The sequence below is a fragment of the Anopheles moucheti genome, chromosome 3, assembly GCF_943734755.1.
Source record: "Anopheles moucheti chromosome 3, idAnoMoucSN_F20_07, whole genome shotgun sequence".
NCBI lineage: Eukaryota > Metazoa > Arthropoda > Insecta > Diptera > Culicidae > Anopheles > Anopheles moucheti.
Window position 1 is genome coordinate 2,055,599 of NC_069141.1, and position 11,346 is coordinate 2,066,944.

Below are 11,346 nucleotides of genomic sequence, written 5' to 3' on the forward strand. Positions count from 1 at the left end.
TCAAGGAATTCCTTCGTACATCATAAAATCGCGTTCAAAGTTTAAGTAAGTATTTTAATTCGTGGTGCTAATGTTTTTTTTCCGAAATTACACTATTCGTTGCTGACAGATCTTGTAATCCTTTTTCAGTTCGGTACGACGGAAATGTTTAGATTGAAATTAATACTAAGTTTCCGGTATCAAGATGGAAAAGATTTGCATAATTTGCAGTTGAATATAGCAAATTGGAAGGAACATAAATACTGGCAAACCATTTGACAGCTTTACAATATAGCAATTTATAATCATTTGATTAAAAAGGGGAAATGCAATGGCAAGTATTTTGTTCTCATAAGCTTCCACAAAGGTAAAAAAGGCTCAAAATAGAAATAAACCACAGTTTTCGTTGAATCTTACGCCACAAATGAAGTGTAATGTTTAATTATGCTAAAAAAAAAGTCTATAAACTTTCGCAAGAGTTTTTGCAACAATTGAACATTATTCAAAGTACATTGAATAATGGCTGCTGTACAATCGGACGATAAGTTTTGTTTGCGTGGATGTGTGTTTGGTTTGTCCTCTGGTAATTAAACGTCAAAAAAGGAAACACCGAAGTAATAAGACAAAGAAGGAGGGAGGAGACATACGGGAAGTTTTTGTTTCTTAGTGTATTATTTTTTATTATGAAAGTGTTTCTATCCGAGGCACGACATCGACACGGAAATACTTCTAGTACTGTAAAATATATGTACGGTTTCGATACACAAAACGAAACGGAAAAGTGAAACAGAAAACAGTAAGTAAACATACACTCAAGCACAAAATTGATATTGAAATTTTCATCAGCTTTTGCATTTGCAGGATAGCTTGTAAATTGGTTCTGTACGTGTGTATTGTGTATGTGTGTGTTTAGTTAGTTTGTCATCCATATGGGCTGAGAGGAAAAAATGCATTGTAAGAGCCAGCGAGAACCAAGAAGTTTTACCCAAAAGGGAACATAAACAAAAGGCCACAGAGATGTCTCGTTGAAAGTTGCATAGTTGCAGTTGAAAACGGAAAAGATAAAAAACAGGCACTAATTAAATGTTGGTTAAACAAAAGCAACCTTTCCCTCGATCAGCGATTGGTGTTTGGAGGAAAATATTGAAACAGTTTGTGCCGTTTTTTCCGCAACACACATCCTTCAGATTGCGGTAAAACTTTTATTGGCTTTCCCGCTGCCCAAAGGCCGATGCACTGGTTATAAGAGTAGTATTCTTCTTCAACTAATAATAATGGTGAAATGGGATGCAGTTCACCTTGTCACTGAGGATGCATTTTGGGGAGGGATAAACAGGGTAAGAAACATTAATTTATTTATCGTTACGCCTTTACTGTTCCTGCTCCTGCACTGTTGTCGTAGCATTTTTTTAACAAATTGTTTTTTCACGTTATTTTCTTCCTAGCTGCTTACCCTAACGCATCTATCTCTGCTGTGTTGTGTGTTTATCTTTTATTGGTTTAATTTCGTCTACCACTTTCTTTTCCCCTAGTTTGCAGGTGTTATTCAACCGTTAAAGCTCCGACAGCGTGATAAAGAGTCAAGGTAGAAACACGTGTCTTTTGTTTTTGTTAAAAACGAGAGAAAGAGAGAATTGTTCAACGCGATCGCGCCATGCAAGCAGGTTTTAACGCGGCGTCTCAGCTTAATCGAATTGTGTAGAAATATGATTTCATAACCTTTATAGCTATTATGTTTATTCAAAATTGTGTATTACTGTGTGGTTTTGTTTTTATTATTACTGTACGCGTTTCTCTGCTTGTTTTTTGTATTTTCTTTATTTTTTTCGTCGCCTGTTCGCGTGCGTGCAACTATTCCTCGGGATAATGCAAGGAAAGCATGTTTAGTTTTGAGTTTTGGCGACTTGTGTTTTCTGGTTGATATATCCGTTTATATACTAAATTAATACTAGCCTTATAAGAGCTCTGCCTTTTACTCCCGTTTTGCGTTCTATCGCGTGGAAGTTTTTTTAAACTCACACTACGAGCGACATTGTGTTCCGTTCGCATTTTCTCACTATTAAATATTTAACATAATTAAACTATTCTCCAGCAACTAGAACCGTGGACAGTGGACTGTGAAGGAATAAACGTTAGTTTTCACTTACAATTTTATCCTTCCACCACTGTTATCGTTACCCGGATGAGCGAAGGAAAGTAAAGTATCTTGCCGAATTGTGCACAGAACCGAAACAAATTCTCGGTTACTGATATTGTAACAATATTTACAGAAACAATCTCTCTTTTTTGTGTGTTCTTTATATAGAAATTACCGGGGAGGAAACAATGGTTAATTACAACGTACTAAGCAATGCCTATAAGTAACTGCTGCGGTTTCTGCTTGGAAGCCTAAAAGTGAATTCAAAATGGTTGTTTAAAACATTCCCTCGTTATGAATCTATTTCCCAAAGCTTTGATAACATAATTTTCACATCATTTCCTAATTCCATTTTGCTGGGATTTTCTTCTCCAATAGTTAAAAATTAAAATTGACCACCTTAGTATTGACTTAACAAATGAAAATTGACCAAGTAGATCGCTCGTGCGAGCGTGCGAAACTACGATCGAAATGTTTTGTTACTTTCATCCTGTTTCTTTCGCACACTCAACAACTCTGTGGTCAAGTTTCATTACTTCAAGACGTCCTGCTGCGTGCTTATGTACTGCATCTAACAATAGTTTCATTCGGCTTAGCTCGGTCACGTATGTGATGGGATAGTGCTTTACAATAGTCGTCCTCCTTTGCTGCCATAAATGATAGGCTTTGGTTTGAAGAGTAATTTTTCACGGTAGATCATTCCTGTGTCTATGAGAAAAAATATCGTAGCATTGGCGTTCATACGTGCGTAGCGCAGACGAAAGCACATTTCCATCCAGTTGCGTTCGTCTTAGCTCGTGACAGGTATGATCTGCTTGATTTTATGTTTAAGCATTATGGATTTTCATAATTTGAGCAGCTCTGCGCAATGCAGTTTAGCCCACCATTTACAATCAAACATGACCAAGCGTGTCACGATGTTTGCCGAAGCGAACGCAAACGAACGCAGATTGTTGGTTGGATTGCTTGTTTTTCCTTTTAGGTCTATGCCATTCATTGGAGCCAAAACATTTCATTTGGCATCGTTTTGTGAGAAAAATATGTGTTTCTATAAGTGCACCAATCATGAACGCGCCGTTACTGCTGCAGGGTCTTAAGAGGGGAGTATTTTGTCTTTTGTTCCAAATTTCAGTTCGATTCGATTCATGTCGCTACCGGTAGGATGTCATTTTATCGTAGCTCACCACGTGCAAGGCTGTCACCTTATATAGCACGGAAGCTGACACACGAGTGCCACGTGTTGTACGACCACACTCACCCAATCTTTTAATGCAATTAGTTTTCAAAACTTGAATGGTTTTTTTTGTTGTTCTTTTTGTCTTCATTGCCGTTCAGCTTCGTGCTCATACCATTCTATTCATTTTTTATATTACCCTCACATGTCGTTTTTAAAATTCATGTACTAGCCTACAATCACAGTCACGGTTTTACGGTTACACTTCTTTCATTCATTAAAACAACAACAACACAAAAAACATTCCCTGAGAATATTCACGCAAAGACTCATTCGCTTACCTTCTGCTACGGACAATTTACTTCAGTGTGCAAAGATAAAGAAGTGTGAGGTGGCAAATTACATTCTGCACGTACTGTCTTTCTGTGGAACAGGAAAACTAAGAAAAAATCACGCGTTCGAACAACATGTAATGAAAGCAGGAAATGGGAAGCTTCCGTGAAGGAAATTGATTTCTATTTGCTTTTCCTTTTTTGTGGCCTTTTTTCTGTCGATGGAAACAATGCAATGTGTAAGGTTTCTTTAACTACATTTTGCCGCTGAAGAAGTTGTACTTAAAGTGACCACGGAGGTCTCTTTTCGATATGTATTATAAGTGTAGGCAAAAAGATATTTTGGTATGGTTTTCAAACTCTTATTTTTAGATCAAACAAACGTTATCAAACGTGGATTAATCAGTTTTGTTTATGTTCAATAACTCTTTAAGTTTCACAAATAACTTTCTGTAAGGAGGGATTAGAAGTCGAAAATACGTGAGTTTTTCGCTGACATAGCATCGCCGCTGTCAAAATGCAATCACAATTCATACACACACATACACTGGGATGGAACACTCCATCACGCTGGTAGTGTTTTTAATGGTACTTGTGGTAAGAACAGCTTTGCAAACCCGCACATAAAACGAAACGGTGCCGCAAAGAACATTTCTTACATTCTTTGGACGGTAGCGGTTATAATTCTTTCATCGTGAACTTTTCTGCGTTTAATGAGCTGTTGAAATAGAACTTCCGTTACCCTGTATACAATGTAGTGTGCAAAGACTGTGGTACAATTAACTGAGAGCTGACTAAGAACATATTGGAGCGTCCAATTGACCCAGTTCGGATGATTCGATACGGAAACGTGACCTATGCCTGTTTGGGTTACTGGTTTTAGCTGATATTCATATTTTATGTCGTGCATCTTAGCACTAGCTAACAATTTCTCCCGGTGGAAACGTCTCATTGCGATGCATGAATTATTTCTAATGGAGACGCCTGGACTCGGTTAAAATTCAATGGAGACGCCTGGTGGTCTATCCAAACTTAATGGAGCAGTCCGGTACTCCCTCGAAACTTAATGGAGAGCCTTGTGGCTTATAAAAAGGTAAATATTTAAACATGTTTTTCGAATTACAAAACTTTCTATAATTCCAAATAAAGAAACTGAACAAACGGACAATGAGCGAATGAGCCTTTGCGTAAATGTTCATAACAATATGCATTAGAATGGTGATTGTATGGTCGGGTACCAGTGGGTATCAGCCTCCGGCATTTGACATTTCATTTCCGAAGATTGTTGATCGATGTTATTTTTGCAAAACAATAAAAAAGTACCAACGGCAGAGGTAACCTTTCGAGGGCTGGTCGGCTATGTATTTCCAGACAGTATGCTAAGAGTGAAAGGTCATTTTCCGGATCATTCCTTCATGTACCATCATAGATAACCTTCAAATATACCCTCTGCGCCAGAAAACGGTGTTGATAAGACAGCAAAATATCGACATAAATTGCCATCAATTGAATTATATGAGATATTTTGCTGTACAGAAGCTGCCTGCCATGCTGCGCAAACAGGACTAAAGGCACGTTTGGGATTGGAAAGGAGAAAAATCACCCTGGCAGCCAATGGTTCTGTCCGGCATGTATTCGAAAGGGTTTTTATTTTTTTGTTTTTATAGTGTCTTTGGAGCTGGAAGAAGGGGAGCAATGTAAAAACGGTATGTGAGTGTGCGTAATGTTTGTAGAATGCAAATGGTACGGTATGTGGTCGTTTTGAGTTCGTTACAAAAAGTGGTTGGTAACGTACATAACGAAAAAACGGAAAAGGACTGAAAAAGATACAACTGAATAATTGGCCCCTCTTGTACCTCTGTGGAAACTGGAAGGCTTCCGAAAAGGTATCCCATCGGACGTTAAATAAATCATAAGCCAACTAGTACAGGGGAGAAATGAAAAACAGTGGATGAGAAAAAAAACTACAACGCACAATACACCGACACCGAAGCACTTGGAGGTAAGAAAACAATGATAAGAAAATAATGAAAGATAAAACATTGACCAAAGCTCGCGTACATGTTTTTATTCCATCGACGCAACCAACTAGAGGAAAAACGAGAGAAAAGGACATAGGACTCGGACACGATTGCGATGAAACTCTTTGTTTGTACAACATTACGATAAAAGGGAAATTGTTGTACGTAGTAAAACCTTTAAGCAATAACAACACGTGCAGATAACACATAAAACATTCCAACAGTAACAACAATAAACAAACACACATAACAAAAGCACACACATAAAAAAAACATTCAGCACAGTTGACTAAAGCGAGTTGTGGTAGAAAGTAGAAAGATATAAACACTCAAAAACAGGAGGCGTGTATTGTACAGATTACATAATGCACACAATCAAACAAAATAAAGCTAAAGTTGACAATAGGAGAACAAAAAAATCAAAGCGAAGTTTAAACGTAAGCTTACTAGATTTAATCGGCAAATTGATTCTTTTTTTCTGTTTTCAGCAGAAGCCCAATAATAACAAAAGCACGACAGTTCGGTATGATCGCGGAAAGCATGCAATATTTCAGCATTTATTGATAAGTTTTGTTGTTTTTTTACTAAGTGCACTATTTTGTTCCTTGGCCTTGTTATGGCTTGTCCTTGTTCTACCGTCGTCGGAGTTTCGTGCATTTTGTTCGGATACATGTTGCGACTTTGTTTTAAATGTTTTTTTTCTTGTAGGTAATTTTACTGTCTTAAATTTGTCAGATAGTGTGTTTTGCTAGTTTTGTATAAAGCAATATACCTCTTAACGTCCCCATTAAAGCGTTTCAAAGCGTTCAAATGCTTTGTATGCTTTTATGTGTTGCTGTATGAGAGGAATTGTTTGAAAGCAGTGAGTCAAAACGACTCCATTGCTCGAGAAAGCAAAAAGCACGAGAAGAATGCGTGTGGTTGTGTTGTTGGGTATGAAAGAAGATGGAAAATAATAGGCTAATTTAATGGGTATTAGGCGAAACGCTCTCATCAGAAGAATTGCCTCCGTTGTGGGTTTGTTGAGCTTATTATTATTCGTTTTTAATAATTGATTCTTCTTAAAACCATAACAAAAGAAAGCATAGAATAAAAAACGGTTTGCGTTTTTTCTATTTTGTCCGACAACATTATTACGCATTGCCTTAGGGTGAAAAGTGGTTTGTTGTTGTTTGCTTTCGTATTAAAATATTTTGCTTCGAAAAGTATGTAATTAAAATGGTGTACCGACTTGTAAGCCGCATTCTGCCGCCCAATTATCGTCGGGATCCGACCCATGCACTCTTTGTTAGTTGGGGAGTGGGAAATAGAAATAATCAGCACATAAAACCCGTAATCCAAATTTAAATATAGCTGCATTTATTATTGATCATACGCTAAGTTCCGTGTTTCGTTCACACGTTTCGTCTGTCTGTTTTTTTGTTATTTGCTTGGTTTTCTTTTTCTTGTTTCTTTGCATATTTTACTACACTTATGCTATCTGCCATTTGTTTATATTTTTGCTGTGTGTGTGTTGGTGAGTATGTGTAGGTTGTTTGAGTTTGATTTTTGGTAACTTTATCTAAATCTTCTTTCCGTTACTCACACACAAATTGTACAAGATTATTATTTTTTTTGTTTTTGTTTTGTTGATTTATGGCTCGTTAGTGGATTGTTTTTGGGTTCCATGTTTTCGTATCTCCTCGAAAAAGTATCATCTAAAATAATCTAATCCTGATGCATGCTGCTGCTCTACATCGTTGCTTTTCCTAATATGCCGTTGCGCTTAATTAACGATACTCAAAAAATTTCAAAAAACTTGTATATGTAATATCTATCTTTCTATCTGTTTAAATTTTTCATTGCACTACCAAATGCTCCAAATCCATTTCTGTTGGTTGCTTAGTTAGCTTTCAATTTTGGGTTCAATAGTTTGATTTTTGCAATTTTTTAACAGTATTAACAAGTTTCTGTTTTTATATATAAACCAAGCTGTAACTACACATACTCAACATAACCATACAATTGGTAGACCGATCTGTATTTTTTGCCAAAATGCTTTATTTATTTTTTCTATCGCGGATACTACAAAAACGCTCATTAAAGAGCCATATCGCTCGGCTGGATGGAACCACATTACACACGGACCAAGTAAAGCGAGTTTTTTTTGCAATCAACAGTTTAATTGTATAAAACGTACGTGCAAAAACAGAAGCATATTAAGGGTAGAATCTACTCTACTTTCACTCTCAGTTTACGTTCTCATAATCTTTTTATCAGTATGCTTGGTTTTTGAGCTGAAACACCCTTGTTCGCATGAAAACATTCGACATCTTCCCGTCGAGTATAGCGCAAAGACTCACTCCGAAATACGACCCATTTAAAAGGATTATCCTGCTGTTTGCTAACTTTTTGTCAGAGGGAAGGAGAAGGTTGTGTTTTAACAGAGGGCGGTTATCTGTACCTTTTTTATGGCTGATAGATGAATTACGTACTACACTAGATGAGCTTTTGAGTTCCTTGTTTTTTTTTCTTCTCAACGTCGGAACACTGGTAGAAAATTACATTCAAATGTTTAAGAATGTTCTGTCTATGTGAAGGATGTGTTTCAGTAAACTTATGTATTTGTCTATGTTTGCAATGAGCGCTTCTTCTTCGTGTGGCATTAAATTACTCTAATGATGATGTTCAAATAGTTTGGTCCTTTTCTTAGAATAAATAACAATTGCTGTGATACAATTGGCAATGGAGTATTAGGAAAATTTTAGCATCAAAAGCCAACAGACCCAAAATGGTATCAGTGGAATATGCTGAACTTCGTACAGTTACAGAGCAGTTGAAAGATGTTCTTTCGCTGGTAACTGCTGGAGGCAAATATTTTTAAATTTATTTTATAACCAATTTTCTGTCCAATTGGCTAGCGTCTTTTCCGAGAAACTCGCATCAAAGCAACACAAAATGTTAATATTCCTGCAATACAAGTTCATTCTTGGGTCAAAACAATAAGGAATACTTTTAACATCATCGGCAGCACCGCACTATGCGAAAAAGCGTAATAAGTTGGAGAAAATTTTGACCATATTTTCGTTAATGAGATTCGCTCATCTATTCAAATTGTTTTTGAGTGTGTTGTGTCGACGTGTCTTTTTTGTTTTGTTTGAAAATTCTCATACAATAAGAAAAATATATCCTTCCTTCTGGACTTTTGTATATGATGCTTCACAGGACTTTACGGGTCATTAATGTTATTGTGTTTCTTATTCTTTTCTATCGTAAGGTTTGGAAATCTATTATTGATTTTAATATGTCAAAAAAGCTCATAAGATCCCCTGATCCGATTTTGTTTCGTACACTGTGAGACATTAATGATCTCCACCTTCCTGTCTGCTAGAGCGCGTTATGGTGAGCTATTTTAATCTGTTATTCATCGCAATCCCCCGACCTACAGGATTTCTATTTTAGCCCACAATTTTCAATTTTTTGCCATGTAACACGAATTTACAGAACCTTAACACTCGATCCGGTAAGTGTGAATGAAATAGTATTGCTATTGCTCGTGTATTTGTTTATATTTCATTGTTTGCTGTGTGTTTACTCTTCACGAAATACTATTCGGTGTAGAATAAATAAAAGAAAAAAATCAGCTTCAAAATGGGACCGATCCCATTTCGGTCTTTGTTTGACAACACGGACCAATGCGCTTATGTGCTGTTTGCTTATCATTATCGGTTAGCGAAGAAAACCCAATAAAATAAAACCGTATCTAGCTATATCTGCACTATGAATGCGAATTGTATGAAGGATGCCCATCATGAATAAAGATGCTGTAAGGGGTTTTAGTACAGAATGAACCACAAAACTATGTTAATATCTGAAGAACTAGGAAATTCATTGCCCTATTTATCTAGTTTCCAACCAACGAATCGAGAATTTGCTTGTTTTTGTAATAAAATGACGGTTTATAAATGTCATAACAAACGCTCGAGGTGTCAAAGACAGCGAGTATAAACGCGTCACCAAACGCGTGGATGTTAGTAATTAAAGCAAAGTACTGTCATTTGAAGGATGAATATGACAGATTTTCGATCAAATTCAATAGTTGATGAACATGGTTTCATTTATTATTATCGTTTAGACAGAGAACTGAATAGTTGAAATAGTCCTTTATCGAACCAAGCATTTCTTCAAACGTTTCATCAATCTTTTGACAGTTGATTTTGACATAGTAGTAGTATATCGAAGTAAACAATAACGTTCGTGTTTACACACAGACGTTAGCGATGACAGGGTAACAAAGAAACGTTCGATGTACCGGCACCGATGACAACAGTGCTTTAATGATTGTTTATAACTGTGGAACTCTAAAATGAACAAACTAAAATGGCGATAGTATTGGAGCGAGAAGATGAATCAGATGCCAGAGGACGAATAGGGATTTCGTATTCTTCATATCGTATTGCTTTGCGCTAAGTGGGTGCGGGCATGGGTTTATTCTCTACACCCACCATTGGTTGAAGCACGTGTCGAGTATGGTTTGGTTCTGTTGTGCATCCAACGCTATGATTGTGTATGTGTGTGTGGTGTGTGTACATATATACTCACACAGTATGTATATAAATTTAAGTATCTATCTATCGCACTGCATTAGCGTTCATCATTTCGAGCATCTTTCGATTCCGGTAGCGAATGAGTATGTGTGTTTATGAGATTTGTTGTTTATTCTAGTTTTCATAAATATATCTATATATTTTTGTCTTCTTCTTGGCGCTTTCAGTTTCACATTTCAGCAAACGTGGCTGTGAAAACTATTGCTGTGCTTTCGTATCAAAAACGTACTGTCTACAACTGCTCAAAAAACGAACAAAACGGCGTCTAAGGTAGCTCTCTAAGGTAATAGCAGGTGTAGAGCATAGAAAAAACTTTAGTTAACTCGGGATGCGCTATCTAAGAGAGGATGATTTGTTGGTTTATTTTTGTGTGTGGGCATTTGTGGTTTTTGTTTAGGATAAAGGAATATACTACTAATGGTGATATGATCTGGATGATCAAACAATATGATCCAACCCCAGGGAAAGGTGCCAAATTCACTTATATGGAAATGGGATGGAGTTAGAGCAAAGGGGTCGATAGGAATGTGTAAGAGGACGGGGAGGAGGGAATGGAATTGATAAAGAATTAAGAGAAACGCGTTACTACTTTCAAAAAACAATTACAAAAACAAAAACGAAAAAACAAGACAATAAAAGATAAACTGCAGTAAACGTAGTTAAAAACGAACAAACTTTGTCAACCGTCAAACTAGTGAAAGTGAAACTAGAAAACGAAACACGAGATAAAGTTATAGTACATATCTAGGCTTTAGTATAAAACTCGATAAATTGTTAGAGAGAGAGAGAAAGAGAAAAACCAGAGTTACAGTGTGAGAATGAGAAAAAAACGATAACCAAATGAGTAATGAACAGTGAAAAGATTAGTGACTTAGTGTGTTTTAGTAGAAACTCTTTCTCTATTCCTATCATGCTTCTACTTATCAGAATATGATTCAAAATAGGGCTTTAAAAATAGTTAAAACTATTTAATTGTTATTTGGGTATGTGATTTGAAGAAAAACCAAAACAAAAAAAAACATGACAAAACCAGCCACTATAAAAAAACCGAACGTCACTAGCAGCAAGTGGACGATTTACTTGGGTTATAAGTATATACGTTATTTACAGGAGATTC